Source organism: Monomorium pharaonis, chromosome 4 (genome assembly GCF_013373865.1).
Source record: "Monomorium pharaonis isolate MP-MQ-018 chromosome 4, ASM1337386v2, whole genome shotgun sequence".
Lineage (NCBI taxonomy): Eukaryota > Metazoa > Arthropoda > Insecta > Hymenoptera > Formicidae > Monomorium > Monomorium pharaonis.
In genome coordinates, this window is record NC_050470.1 from 279414 (window position 1) to 295695 (window position 16282).

The window sequence follows — 16282 nt, forward strand, 5'->3', positions numbered from 1 at the left end:
CCTAATACTTCACAGATCGCGGAAACTCGACGGTGCGTGCGATGCGCGGCATAAAAAAAATCCCTGGGACTTTACAAAACCCCTCTTTTTACGAAATATAGCATACATATATATGTATATACGGATAGAAAAAGACACTGAATAAATGAGGGACGGTAAAGGAGGACGGGGGTGAACCCGAGCCGATGGTGGTAGGGACGGCAGAGGGCTATGGAAGCAGATTTCATCCCTCCTGGGGGCACCGAGGCCGCCAACCTCCACTAGAGCCGATTAACGGGGTAATTTATCAAAAAATAAACGCATGCTTTTAAGCTGATATTTTGCGACACGTGGTGCAAGCTTGCACAAAATATCCCAGGTACAATTCACCTTCGCTACCTCGGCAGTGGGATAATTATCGGACATTCCATAGGTCGTTAACTCTTTCCTGTTCTGCCTAAAGCTATTGGATAGTTTTTTCTTCTTTTTTCTTGACACACCGTTTGACCAGAACGTGCAATTACTCTGTGATTATATTAGTAAAGCAATTGAGTAAGGGGTCTACTTGAAAAGTGAGAAAATAAAAAGTACATTAATTGTACAAGTGAACACTTTTTAACAACCTCTACCTTTAATTTTTAAGATTATATTTTTAAATTTGCAAAATATCCTTAAAAAATCTTTTTTTTTTTAGATAATACTTTTTAAATTTATAAATCGCACAATATTTAAGATACTTCTATAACTAATATAATATTTTGAAGATTTATTAAATCTTTCAAATAAATATAATTGATATTTTGTAAGTCAAATATATTATTTGTTATACTTTCTATTCTCCCAAATTGTTCTTATATATTTTGTGTACATAATGTACGAGTTTCAATGCTTTTTTTATATGCTATACAAAATATTGATAAAAACCACAGTGTATTGTTTTATATAAATGTATTCTCTTTGCGCAAGCGGTTTTTCAATCTAGCAAATGCTCTTAACACACTATAAAAAGAGAAAGAGAGAGAGAGAGAGAGAGGAGAAAAAAATACGCTCGCAAACAAATATTGGTCAAAACTGATTCATAACATCAATCGATATTCGTCAAATCGGCGACCTCTGCATTTCGTTTGTTATCTCGTAATTAATTAAAAGCTACAAAACTCATATTTTTACCAAATACAACTATCTATCATTTATGTAATATTTATTGGATTCTGCATCACTCAAGTATATTTTAATTAAATTATTTTATTGTTAAAGAAGAGAAAAATTGTTTTTTTAATTTTAAGATTTTACTCTCAACTTGAGTTTAATAGGCTCGCATAAATTGATAATATATTAATATGTATGGAAATGTAGTAAAATATTATACAATACACACACACACACACACACACACACACACACACACGCGCGCGCACGCACGCACGCACGCACGCACGCACGCACGCACGCACACACGCATGCATACGCACATATATATATATACATATATGTATGTATGTATGTATGTATGTATGTATTATGTGTATATGTATGTATGTATGTATGTATGTAATGTTGAAATTATAACGCGCACAAGTTATTGGTTTCTCCAACTTTACACTGCTGTAATCGTGAACCGACGTACAGCGAATAATCTACTATGAATGTAATTAATTCAAGACGAACGTAGGGAGGAGGGAGGGGAGGAAGGTCGTCGCCGTGACTTCGGCCCTTTAATGTCCCGTACAGGTGTTGCTGATGGCAGACTCAAGCCGCTAATGTATTGACCGTTCTCGTGTACGTCGGATCGCAAAAATTTCGTGTAGCGAAAAAAAAAGCGTTGGGCGCCAGTATCGGGGCGACCCGCGAGGGCATTGCGCCCTCGATCGGGCCAATCGATTCTCGCTCAGGCAAGATCCGAGGCTGGTGACGAGTAAAATTGCCGGAAGCGACGTCAGACAATATTTCGCTCGTTAAGGGCCGCGCGCTGCGCGCCGAGGAAAGGCGGGTGGAGGAAGTGGAAGAGATATTAAAAGTAAGGCACGATGGGCGAACTTATCTCATTAGAACAGCTTGTAAAGCCAATCTCCGTGCAGCTCTCGTCCCAACGCCGGGTTACACACAACTTTCAACGGCGATTGAGAGTTCGAACTTGTCCCTTTCGTGACTGGTAGACGTGCCCTCCCTCCGTTCTCTCGTTACCCTCTATCGGGGAAATTCGAGAATAAGAAAAAAAGGTGCCCGATCATGGTCAATCTTTCGTTATCTTGAGTCAACTAGATAGTTCGCTATGAAACTGTGCTACGATATCTATACAATCAAGAGCGTGACATTCATAGTTCGGTTATCGGTTCGGTATTATATTCGGTAGAATAAAATTGCATTTAAAAAGGGGATGTGGAAGTTTTTTCTTTTGCTTTTCCTTCTTTTCTAGATTTTTTTTAAAGAGATGGCATTCGTAAAGGTTATAATTTTTATATGAAAGATGTGTAATAAAATTACAAACTTTTTCAGAAATTATTTGTGGATATCAATTACGTGTACGAGATCATCAAGATGTACATTGCGCGGTATTCACGATCAACGAATAAATCAAATCGGCTCTCTAGATATTAAAGTATGCTAAAAATCTACATCCCTACGTATGCCCTTAATGCACTCATATGTATGTGTAAAATATTCTAATGTGATTTCTGATTCATAATGCATCTGCAAAGACAGACGAGCGAAAGAGAGATTTAGTGCAATGTTGTGTGTGTGTGTGTGTGTGTGTGTGCGTGCGCGCGCGCGCATACATACTCTTTGATTATATACATAATTTAATAATGTATTCTTCTCAAAATTATATTCCGCGAATTCACTTATCGAAAATTCTTCTTTTTATTCACGGAAACATGTGCGGCTAAACTTGTATCAAATGTAAACGGCGTGAATTCATATTATGAGCTATGCTATGTAATAATAATTATTATTATTATCGGATTTAAATTTAATTAATTTAAATTTAATTAATTAATTTTTAACAAAATTTTAATTACAATTAATTAAAATTAAAAACTAACATTATGCACACGTACATATGTGTTTTTGGAGAAGTCATTTATTTACTTCAACTATTAAGTTGAATAAATTTTTATTATAATAATCGTTATAAGATTATTTTTTTATAGTGACTAAAAATATTACGTTATTAATAATGCTGAGTTATTAGAATCATTTTAGGCCTCAAAGTAAAATATTTGCACTGGATGCCGATAAAATGGAAAAGACCGTACAAACGATATTCGTTAAGCTTGGAGAAACGCTGTGAAAACGATATCATAGGCGCGATGCTGGCAAAACGCAATTTTGATCAGAAAGCGGATTTAAATATTTCTACGAATTTACATTCTGCTTCAAAACGCTGCATCATTGCCTGAATCGATGAGATTTACCGCTTTCCGTGAAAGGCGTGACGGATTGTACAAATACAAATATTTTCACATGTCCTCGTTTTTTTTATTATTTTGATCCTCTCTGTTTGGACGAATCCGGTTTAATAAGCACTCGCCGGCTCTTTGTAGATGATTAATCTCACATGAAAAAGAGTGAAACGTACTAGAGATCTATCATCAATTTGTGTTTGAATCAAATGCGCTCGTGTGTTTAATGTAATTCTTTCTCTCAAAGCATGAGCTTGCAATTGATATAATTATTATTTGTTGATAAACATTTTCAGATTAAAGGTCAGATTACATCATGAATCTCTTTCAAGATGTAAGAAATTTATATTTCTCGGACTATATATTTACTGTACTTATGAAATTGTTATAGCCAGCTATGAACAAACGTACAAATATAAATAAATGTATAAATTCATAATAAACTAACAATAAGTAAAAAGCATTTTTTATCTTTGCGATTTTCTATCATTTTATGCATGCATCTAATTCCATATGTTCCATACGTTCTTTCAAGTAATCGTCTCTAAAGGTTAGAGAAGTCATATCTGTAACTTTACATATTAGACACGTTTGAGAAGTAAGACATACTATAATTAAGGAGCGCGAGGGATAGGACCGAAATGAAGATTAATGCAAACAAAATGGTACACTGCTAATACGTATATCGAGGCATTATGTTATAAATTAGCTATTGTGGCGATCGCACGTGTGGATGTAGCTAACTGACGAAGGATAATTCAGCTTAGCCACGTTCAGCAGAATATCCGCGAGAATCGCCAGGGGCATAGCAAAATGCCCTTTCTAATTAGCATGTCGGCCCATGTGGAAATTATGCCTGATTTGTCGGCGATTTGACGTGTTGCGGAAGGCTACGAGATACACATTTCGCGTCAGCATTGACCTCCTTGTTTGTATCCCTTTCAATCGAATAATTGCGTGACGGCCAAAATAGATGAACACTGTTTGTCTTGCAAATGTATGTACACTTGAGTACTTTCTTATTATTTAACTCTTTATTCGGCTGTATATATTTCCAGTTATACAAAACTAAACGATGATATAGAATGTTGTCAATATAGCCATCTAAGTGTTCTAGTGAGATTTCTGAGTTAACGTTCTCAAAAGTTGTTAATTTAATACTGTTAAGACTGTTTAAAAGCTGTAAATTTAAGGCTGTTAATTTTTTTAAATTATATGAATAAGGTTCTTTAGATTTAAAGTTATTTTTATTTAACTTCCATTAAATGTGAATTACATTTTTATAAATAATATATAATATAATAAATATTTTATAACTTTGAATTGAAAATCTAATGAGCAACACTTTGATGAACATAATTGTAAAATTTTAACTCAAAACATTGATTATTAACGAAGTTATTAAATAAAATATAAATAGGTGGCCATATTACCACGTTCTCCTCTATATTTTTATTTATCACAATACAATTAATATTAACTAAACTATAAATTTTGATTACATACGTTGCATACTTGTCAAAGAAATTAATATTGACTCTGACTTTTAACATTTTTTAATTTTTATTTGTATTACATATTTTTAATTGATTCTATTATTTTAAAACTATGATTTGTTTAATTCTACAATGCATTTTGTGTACGCTTGTACTTCATACTCATTGTATTTTTCTTATAGGATGAAAAAGCATACAATGTGTTGAAAAGTCAAATGAAATTGGGAGTCGCGCGATGTCGAAGCGGTCGGTAATGCGCAAGACATTGTCGAAGCGCGCCGCGACGGACGATGGACCTCGTTTTCAAAAAGATTGACGGAGACGCTTAGAGTTGTTGTTGTTTTGCTCGCTCGTTGTCAACGACAACGTTGTGTATGCATGCTCTCCTCGAAGACGGCAGTTGTGGACTGTTCTCAAAATGCTCTTGTAAGATTACGAATCCGACGTTCTTGTGCCATTTTTTAAAGAAGCGCTCTCCGGTTCTCAACTACGAGTCAGACGGTCTCCCTGAAACGCTATCGGTCTTTTGACCACGAAACCGGCGGCCTCGTGCCGTTCTCAAAGAAATATCCTTGGTTTTTCGACCACGAATCAGGCGATTCTGTGCCGTTATCTATGAAAGAATTTTACCGATCTCATTACAGCCAGATGGTATTCTTCCATCATCCGATGCGATCTCATTCACACAAGGCCGGAATCCCGGAGTTTGTTTAAAAATTAAAGATCAAATAAGGATCTAACTTAAAGGGTTAGATAGGCTTGAATAATTCAAGTTCTCAGATTTCTCCCCCTTGTTCAGCTAGAACACAATGATTTAGTTAAAAATTGTCGAAAAATATTTTTAGTAACAAATTTGATGTCATAAATGATTAAAAATTGAATAAAATGATTAAATGATCTTTAATTGGGAATCTTCGTGATTAAATAATTCGCTAACTAAACAAATTACATATAAATATTATAATTTAGAATTAGTGAACAATAAATTTGATAACATTTTATTATAATTAAATAATTTTTTGGCATAATTTATGAACAATAATTTAAAAAAATTGTCGTTTAATCAAATTATTAAAATTTACAATAATTTTTCCATTATTGTTAAAAACAAAATAGTTAAATATTTTTTAAATTTTAATGTACAATTTAGAAATTGCATTTTGTGAAAAATGAAAGATGCAAATGTAAAAATCAAATCTTTTAAATAAGCATTTTAAATTTTGCTGGTCGCATATCATAGAGCGGTAAATGTAATCGGTAAGTGTTTTAAAAATAAATGAAGCAGTGATGTTAGAAATCAAACTCGGCAACAAATGCGATCGCGTTTGCGATGCCTATCTCGAATGGCCCGTGACTTTTTATCTATTCCTGCTACATCGGTTCCATCCGAGAGATTATTTTCAAGAGCGGCACTTTTTATCCGTAATCATAGAAACAAAATGAATGATTTAAATGAAAAAATTTATTCTAATACATAAAAGTGTATACGATCTTTCGATAAAGAATTTTCATGTGTCATTGAAAATTTTAATCAAATTTTATAAAATTTGATGTATTTTAATTATACACATATACTACTACACACACATACATACTATAGTTAAAAAACCAGAAAAAACTGAGTTTTTTTCGAAAAATTGGTTTTTTGGAGAAAAAAATTACTGTTTGCTGTATATATGCAAACAGAAATGCCTGGCTATACTAACTACAGTAATTCCGAGAGGTTTATGAGTGTATCTTTTTCTTTCCACATGTTTTTGTATTGGAAAAAAGACACACTCTGAACTAGCGCAGTTAGTGTAGCCAGACGTTATTATTTGCGAGTGTACATACATTGCGCAAAGAATACGATAGCATTTCAAATATATCAGTAAGTGGTTTATGTTGACTACAAATTAAAACTAATTTTAAAAGCTTTTATATACATATATAAACTTTTAATCATTCTCCTTACACACACACACACACACACACACACACACACACACACACACACATACGCGCGCACGCACACACGCGTGCGCGTGCGCATGTTGTATTTATAATACTAGGTTTATAAAAACATTAATTCTTACAACTGCGAATAAGGTTGTTTTTTAAAAAAATTATAATTTATTTTATTAAAAAAATTTTATAATTTGTTTTAATCTACTTAAAACATGTAAATGCTTTAATTTTTATTTCATAAAGTTTATATATAATACGCTTTTTGTTTAAATTATAAGTTACAATTTAAAAATAAAATATATTTTAGTAAAAAAATATATGAATTATTTAAAAATATATTAATTCTGTTTTTATGTATTTTGTTTCACTGTGATTTGATGTTTCCCTTGTAATTAATACTAAAAAGTACTTTAAAAACAGAAAATATGACAGACCAACTTTAAACTAACTCTAGTTATTTAAAAATACAAAAGTAAATGTAAATTTTACGAAAAACATGTGCCAATTTTTCGACGAATTTTTTTACCCTTGTGAAAAAAACTGAAAAAATCTACGGAAAAAATGAAAAAAACCAATTTTTTCCAAGTCTTTAAAACTATAATACACACACACACACACAAAATGTATAATTACAATTTCTTGTCAAGAATCAAGAATCTTGATTGATTTTTTTTGATCTTGAAGTAGTAAATCTTGTCTTGTCTTGATTTTATCAAGACAAGTACAAGAAAATGTGTTCTTGTCTTGAAAAATCAAGAAAAGACAAGACAAGACAAGATCTTGAAATTCTTGTTGTGTCGTCCATCACTACAAAATAATAAGCTATTAAGATAACAAATAAAGAATTGTCGGCACATACACGTGATAACAAATTGCCGATTGCAGGCGCGGAGCGCCGATTGTCGCGAATTTGAAAAACAATTAGTGAATTGTGGTCCGCACCGACACCACCTCTATTTGAGCGTGCCCTCCACAAATGTTCCACCGATCTCGTAGCGGTCATCGCACACGTATCCAAATTCATTTGCATATACGGAAAATGGTGGATAGAAACCGCGAAAATTTCGTGATGCGGTTTCACACGAATATAATGGACCTGCGCCTAAAAAAAAGGCGCGGTGACGTAACGCTAGACGAATATTCGTTCGAGCGTACCATATTGGTATGTATGGAAAGGTGCCGATAGCATATATGTATATTTCAACCAATAATACGAGACTGCAGACACCGCGTCACAGCGGAATACACGCTTGTATACAGTTGTATTGCAATATAATAGAGAAATATTTATAAGATACTACGCCACAACAAATAACGCCACAATCCTTTCGAAAATATCTAACGTCTCATCGAACATCTCGTCGCTATGCGGAATAGTGATGCATAATTCATATTTCCATTTCGTGTAATTTTACATCTCGCATTGAGTGTGACGCGTTGCGCGAGATGATTTTAGCTTCCCTCCCCTCCCTAGAAAATGTACGAGTGCCAAAAAGTTTATTTGTCTCAAAATTCTTTAGATATGTAAATATATTATATAATAATTTTATATTTTTATTAGATTACTAATATTTTTTTACTCTTTTGAGAAGGAAATTAATAATTACTTTTCAATTTTGTATTGTCTACAAGCATAGGGAATTACATAATAGTATATTTTTTGAAAAATAATTTAAGTACACATTTTTATATTTTAATTAAGAAGTGTGTGTGTGTGTGTGTGTGTGTGTGTGTGTGTGTGTGTGTGTTTATATGAGTTTGTGTGTGTATGTGTGAAGGAAATTTTAAATGGGAACGAAGAGCGAGTTTAACACGCACCCTACCACTCTCAGGGTATAGCCCACGGCTAACATCCATGTCGTGTCGACCATATATTCCACGTATTTTCACTGACGATTATTTTACACGTCAGAAAAATCTGTATCTGATAATCGATGCATAACAATGCTGATCCATCCTTAACTCAATATCTATCTGATCTGATTTAACAACATATGTCGGCTTGCTTGCCATTTTAAATTGTTTTAACTAATGATACCAGATCGAGGGTTTTTACGAAAATTTAATAAACGAAGTTTATCCTATATATACATAATCAATCTGATCTCACGCGTCAAATAAACGCTATGTAGAAAATAATTACAAAACAGAAAAATTAAGAGTATATCCGATATACTTATATCCGAGTACATATATACTTATATTTTATACAGGGACATAAGACAAAGAGATTATGTAGAAACTAATGTAAAAATTAAAATAATATTAAGCGTAAATTACAGATAAATTATTGCTATAAAATAAGAAACAGTAATATCCACTGCAGTATGTCAAAGAATAATATAACAAATTTAAACTTTATAAAAAGAGGTTAATTGTACGATAAATTAAAAAAAAAACGTGTACATAACATGTGTATTAAATAATTCCAAAATCAGATTTCTTTTTAAAATTATTTTGTATAATGTATAAACAAAGGATATATGAATGTGTCAAAAATTCCTATAAAAAGAGTGACTCTTATAAACGCACCTTGATATTGAACATTGAATAATTTAGCGGGTACTTTATTTTATATAAAACATTATCTCGATCTTTTCTGTTAAATACTCTAACTTTTTAAAGCAATATGCATACTGTGTATAATATTACAAGTCGCATATTTGAAAAATCAAATACATTTTTACATGAAATATATCTCACGTTTTCTCTTCTTCTCCTTGTTTAATTATTACGCGCGTAATAATTGCGGCTTTAATATTTCCCGGATTTTCGGATGCGAAAATAATAGAGTGCGAGCAAAATCAATCGTGAAATATATGAAGCGCTGAATAAATTGAAACATTATCCAAAATGTATTAATATCACGCGCGTCCACGGAAATACTTGGATTTGCGTTCCCGCGTTACCGCGAAGTAACTTATGTTTCACTACTGCCTGGGAATTAATTAAAATAGTCATCTATATATACGCACACATGTAATTGTATCTCTCCAAACATTATACGCGAGTGTCCCAGAAAACACGTATGTGTCATTTAGACGCAATCAGCCGGATATGCTGCGACAGCAATGCAAGGGACGTGATATAATTTTCAAGAGCATATCGTTTTAGTTTTACATACCGGAGACTGTGAAAGATATTTGCATAATTTATTATTTAAAGGTAATCGTATAAAAAATATAAACGTTTTTCGTCAATCTTAATCTAAAAAAAAAATATATATATATATAAAACAAACTTAAAAAATCATTAAATTGGTATAACAAACATAGCATAAGTCAGGCTAAAGTTTCTTGTTGGATAAAGTACTTTAATTGTCACTTATTATATCGAATTCAGAAGAAATTAGTCATGGACGCAAAAATTCAAAGATGTTCGTCTACGTAGAGTATGCGGAAAATGCCTGGCGCGTGTCGAAACTTTACATCGTCTTTTCGAGGCATCCGATAAATATCTTGGGATAAGTAAATCCATTAATTTAATAGCCTCGTAATTTAATACATTTACGACAATTAAGTTACGATTAGCTTGTTACTCGTAAAATCCTGTGGTATCGTTGTGCGTAGATATAAGTATTATTTTAATGAAATATTATGTCGTTAAAAGGACAAGAGTAGACGTTTGTAACAGCGACGAAAAAGTCACAAAACACGTAAACCACTTTATAATAGCGCGCGCGCATACAATTAGTCGCGGATCTCTAATTTACACGTTTACGCAATTCAACGCGCGATAATTAATTGCTTTAAATCCGTGATAATTTACGCCGCCACATTTCGAAACAACGATCGTTCTACATGATTGAAAATGGGGAAAAGGTGTCCACTATTAAAATATACAAACAAATTGTTTGCCAATTTATTTTCTTTTGTAATGTGAAACTATAGAATAACACTTACAAATTAAAAAAGAAAACCACAATAAAAAATATATGATTACATACACACGCGTGCACGTTTATACGTGTATTACAGCTATATAGAAGTACATTTTATTAAATAGAAGATAGGGCATTTTTAAATTACAATAGTATTACGTTTAACTTAAATTAAATGTATTATTAAAAGGACAATAATATATATATATATATATATATATATATATATATATAATATAATTTTGTGGCAAAAAATTTGTTCATTTAATCTTATTAATTAATTGATATTATACATTTTATATAATTATAGTATAATTATGGAAAAACAAGTGCATTATACATGCGTACATTCTTACAAATTACACTGTAGCACATCAAATTGCTATTCAATCCATTTAACAATGTCATGTACGTGATTTTGATAATGACCAAGATTTCGACGCGTACTAATTAGAAGTAATACTTCCCTTGCAAATGAAAACACGTGGGAAAATCACAGAGAAAAGCAATTATTCGCAAATCACTGATACACAATTTTGCATCGAATCTCAATGCGCATTATGTTTCCCAAAAGGATTACGTACGTTCCGACAACGAATCCGAATTAATTAATCTGGCTAATTCGCGAGGCGCAATACGAGGCCAAATGGTGTCGAAACAGAAAGATTTATTTTCAGCGCACATCGCGAGAACGGGAAGGCAATCACCATCGTGATAATTGAATTTTTATAATGATAGAAATTCTGTCGTTTCTCTCGCTTGTCGAATAAGCGTTTATTTGCCAACGCGTTTTATGTAATATATCCGAATAATTCGTTTTTTTTGGTAAAGAATCCCCCTGTATATCCACTTTCTAAATTAAATGCCATCTCGAGTATTATTTTTGACAACAAACAAAAATTTTGTTCTCCCTCTTTTTCTCTTTTTCGTCAATTTTCGATCAACCAATGCTCTTCAATGCGTCTTCTTTAAATCACGATGTGGTCGGGTATTCGCGAAAAATGTTTGTATCTATCAACGTTTATCTATGATTGATAAATTTCGATCCGATGCGTAACGACACGAAGCACAATGCGGCAGTCCGGCGATGATACGTAGAGAGAGAGAGAGAGAGAGAGAGAGAGAGAGAGAGAGAGAGAGAGAGAAGATACGTAGCGGGATACCTCGGGACGCTACGGGGGAAGAGAGGAATACGAGCCATCGAAAACGGACTATTGGTCCAGTGGCACAATTCGTGCGCTTTTTCTCACGGCTATATACATGTGTGCGCTGCAAATCGAAATTCTATCTCTCGATGTTGCGTAGGAGGGAGTAGAAAGTGGTGGATCGGTAGAGAGTGCATGCGAACATCGTATTCGATGACGATACCTGGCCTCGTATGTACATAAACGGGCCGTGCGTGTGTACGTGTGCGTATGCGTACGCGCGTGTGTGTGTGTATATGCGTATATGCTGGTATGCTGCAACTGAAACCAAATTCGACTGCAGAGAGGCTAAAGGGCTTTTTTATACGTTGCAAACCAACCGTATGCACGACGCGAAATAAACGACAATGTGTGAGCCACATTTCCTTTCCTCCCGTATGGTCCGCAAGCACGCGGAGTCTGTTGTCTCACTGTAGAAGAATCGGCGAATTTTTAACAATCGTTGTTTAAACGAAGATAACGAACTGCAATACACGAGAGATGGCCGATGATTTTTTTTCTATTTTTCGAAAATTTATTTTTTGTTGTTGTTGTAGCACTCTTTTATTACGCAGCGTTGGTACGTAATTTTTAGCGTTATTAATCATCAATTAGAAAAACATTCGTCATTTTAGTGATAGTATTTTGTAAATATCTACATTACATTATCATACGGTATTGAGTATTTCACGATATTTCGAAAAATTGTGCGATTGATTTCAAAATAAGCTCAAAAATAAAATAGCAAATTATAGAGATCGTAAATACAATTTTTTCTTTTAAACGGTTTTTTTCAGTGAGATATATGCGAGCAGAATTCAAGAAGTGTGAAAAATGTACGTATATATCTCACGAGGCCGAGGTGAATACCAGGGTGCATAATTATCGGTCTACCTCGCAGCAGATTTTTACGTAGGATACAAAATCAGACATCCGACGAGATGTCGTATTTCCGCCTCGGACATTTTTCTATACGATATCGCCACACGATATTTCATTTTTAATCGTCGACAGTACGACGTCGAATCGGGTCAATCGGCTTTTCTTTCTAGCAGCGTTTCACTCCGCCGTGACGTTCAATTTCCTTCGTGTAGTCGTTATCGCTGTATTCAAAAGACGAGCATGTACGTGTACTACCGTAACGACGTGTATGGAAAGCTTCACGCATGTATGCGGATACGATATTGACACGTCGGTCATCTAGTAAAAAAAAAACTCAACCGGACGATAGTAAAGATCTCCCGTACGTGTGCAACCAATCTACATTTAATATTTACATATTATATTATGCATAATTTCAGACATGAAAAGTGGATTATATTATGATTTCTTATTGTAACTAACGTGCAAAGTTATTCTCGATTGATTTAATCGAAATTAATATTTAAAAGCTATGTGTATTGTACTTCAGTCCGTTATTATACGTTTTTAATTAATTTGTGTAACATAGTTAAATCGCTTGTATTAACAGATATTATACGAGATGATTATTTGAATCTTTTTTTCTACTTATAATATTATTTATTCTAAATATAAAACCAATGTTAGAAAATCTCGATAGTAATAATAAAAATAGATTCAAAGCTTTGTAACTTGTGTAAATCACTAATCAAATCAAGATGAATGACAGATTGCGAATTTTCGAAAAATAGTTAATAATTTCAAGTAGATATGTCACAATATCAAACTATATATCGAAAATATTAGTCAGGTTAATGAAAAATAAAATAGGTTTTTATGCTGTAATAAAGAGCGTGAATTTTACAATCTTACATATTTGGGGTGAGAATGTTAAGGGAGGATCTTTTTATAATATCAAAAATGACGACAATAACTATCGGTGGTAACCCTGTGCCGGGGTACAGAGTGCGAGTGACAGTGTTCCCTATAAATTTGCAAGAGGAGACTTTCGTATTCGCTTCGTAGCTTATCTCGCGACGCGAGATGCCGACGAGCCGTGCTTCGTGCTTCGTGTTCCGTGTTCGTACGCCTTATCTCGATCGCAAGATTCGACTAGAAGGGTTTGTACATACGGATGACGTGTGGGTGGCTCATATCGAACTATGCAAAGTTACGCCGTCACGTCGAGAAGAGGAGGAATAGACGAGGAGCCGGAGGAGTGGAAGAGAGCGGGAAAGGAAAAGCAATGTGCGAGTATCGGTTCGGTTTCCGATGCTTGTCGCGAAGAAAAGTCTACGAGACTCGAAATAACGATAAATCTCCACGGTAGACTACAGCATTTGAAGCTAATTCGCTTCGAATCGATAAACAAGGAATTGAACGTGACATGAATAGCGGATTATACGCCATACGCATATATACTTTTTGTCATTTAATAAGATAATAAGGACATATGAGATCTCGGCATCCTAAAGTTGTCTGTTTTTTACTGACATTCCCTCTTTTAGACTAATCTTTTAATTGACTTTGTAGAATTGTAAAAGTTATTTACAGAATTAAAGTATGCACAAAAATGTATAGGAGAATAATCAAGTTTATATCAGAAACAAAAAATAGATATTGTGTATCTCTTTTTTGTTATTGACATAAAATTGTTCTTTGTTCTCTTTATTTTTATGTGTACTTGGACTGTAAACGAAGTAAGTCAATTTTAATATTCATTACCTTTTAATATATTTTATCTATTCTTAATCAATTCTTTAACTTATTCTTTCGACGATAATATAATTGCGAAATGCTTAATGAGAATTTAATGTATTTGGGACAAAGGAAAAGAGCCCATATTGTCGTTTCCTCACTTATAATCCAAACATAGCCGTACTTAAACGATATTAAAGTCCTTTCGCTTGATAAAAGCCAGCCTGAGCGGTGGACGTAACAAATGGCAATTTTTCGCGAGAAAAAAATCTTCATCTTTCGATAAAACAACGCTTTTATTCTTGGCTCCTATCTTGGCCCGTTTCTGTGAAGAGATTGTACGCAAAGGATCAAAAAGTTACGAGATAAAATTCCAGAACAAGTAGCCTCCCCGGCTGTTTTATGTTGTATTAAAATCTCTTCGATTAATTTTCCCTTCAATGTTGTCTATCTGTCCCGCGAAAACCGAGCGAGAGCTACTGAAGCTTCAACTTGCACCATGTCCTCTATTTTATTTTCCTCTTATTATTACTTTTTTCTTTCTAAAAAACGACTGACAACCGTTATATCATAATTACGCTGCCACCTCGCCGGTGAGTAGAAATTCATTATTCTTATTACATAATTACGATGCTATCTGCACTCTCTTGTTATCATACTTGCGTCAGAAAGAAGGTATCACACCATTCTGCGCACAAGCCTTTTACTCTTTATCCGTACGTATTGCGCTCTACCCCCCCCCCCCTCCCATCTCTCCTCTCTTCCTTCTCCACTCTCCCTACATACTGCACACACACACACATACACACACTGTATAAATGTATGTGTTAAAATCAATTATGAGAAAGATAAAAAAAGTAAAGAACGTAAATGTCTATTAGAATTAGTAAAAATATATCCATCAAAATGTGGCACAATCTTTTTATATTTTTATTTCTAATACTCTCTTTGCTTTTTTCTCTTTACTTCCATCATTTTCATTGGTGGCTATTACTGTGTTCTTGTAACCTTGGGAACTTTTCGAGATGCGTTAAATAGCCAGAATAAAAACTTCGCGATCTCATTACCGTAATTCCTAATTTTGGAAAGATTTTAGTCATTAAAAAAAAAATAAATAAACGAAACAACCATAAAGTAGAAGCAAATTTATTTCATGTAAGTTCCATGAACATTTAACAATTCATAATTTTAAACTAGAGATCGTAGATTAAAACACACTCAACTTATTACATAATATGATTTATATAAATATATAATACATTTATTAAATATACGTCTCGCGTTTTCATTCAAATAAACAATCTGAATTTGATAGAAAACGTAAGCATCAATAAGAAGAAATTCGAAAGTGGTTTCTTGTAGATTTACGAAGAATTTATTGCTTCTCGTACAATCCCACGTACTGTTGTTACAGTTCGGAACCGAAATGACTGTTTGCTTGGTCATTCGCACGGCAGCCACAGTTCATGGAAGTAAATTAAAATCCCTGTGAGATATTTTGGTAAAACGTATAGGATTTTAGAAAAAATAGAGTGGAAGAATCGCACAAACATTAGATGTAATCTGTATGCACAAAGAGCTCCAGAAAAACAACTCTTGAAAATTATTTGACATGGTACAAAATTATTTTTGCAGAGTAAGAATTGTATAATAACAAAAGGAAATAACAAAAGAAATGTCATAGTAGTAACCATATACTAAATATTGTAATTACATTAAATGTTTGGAATAACATATAAAAATGATGTATTTGAAACTTTATTGCGTTAATTTTTGCGTTTGGTTTATGCATGT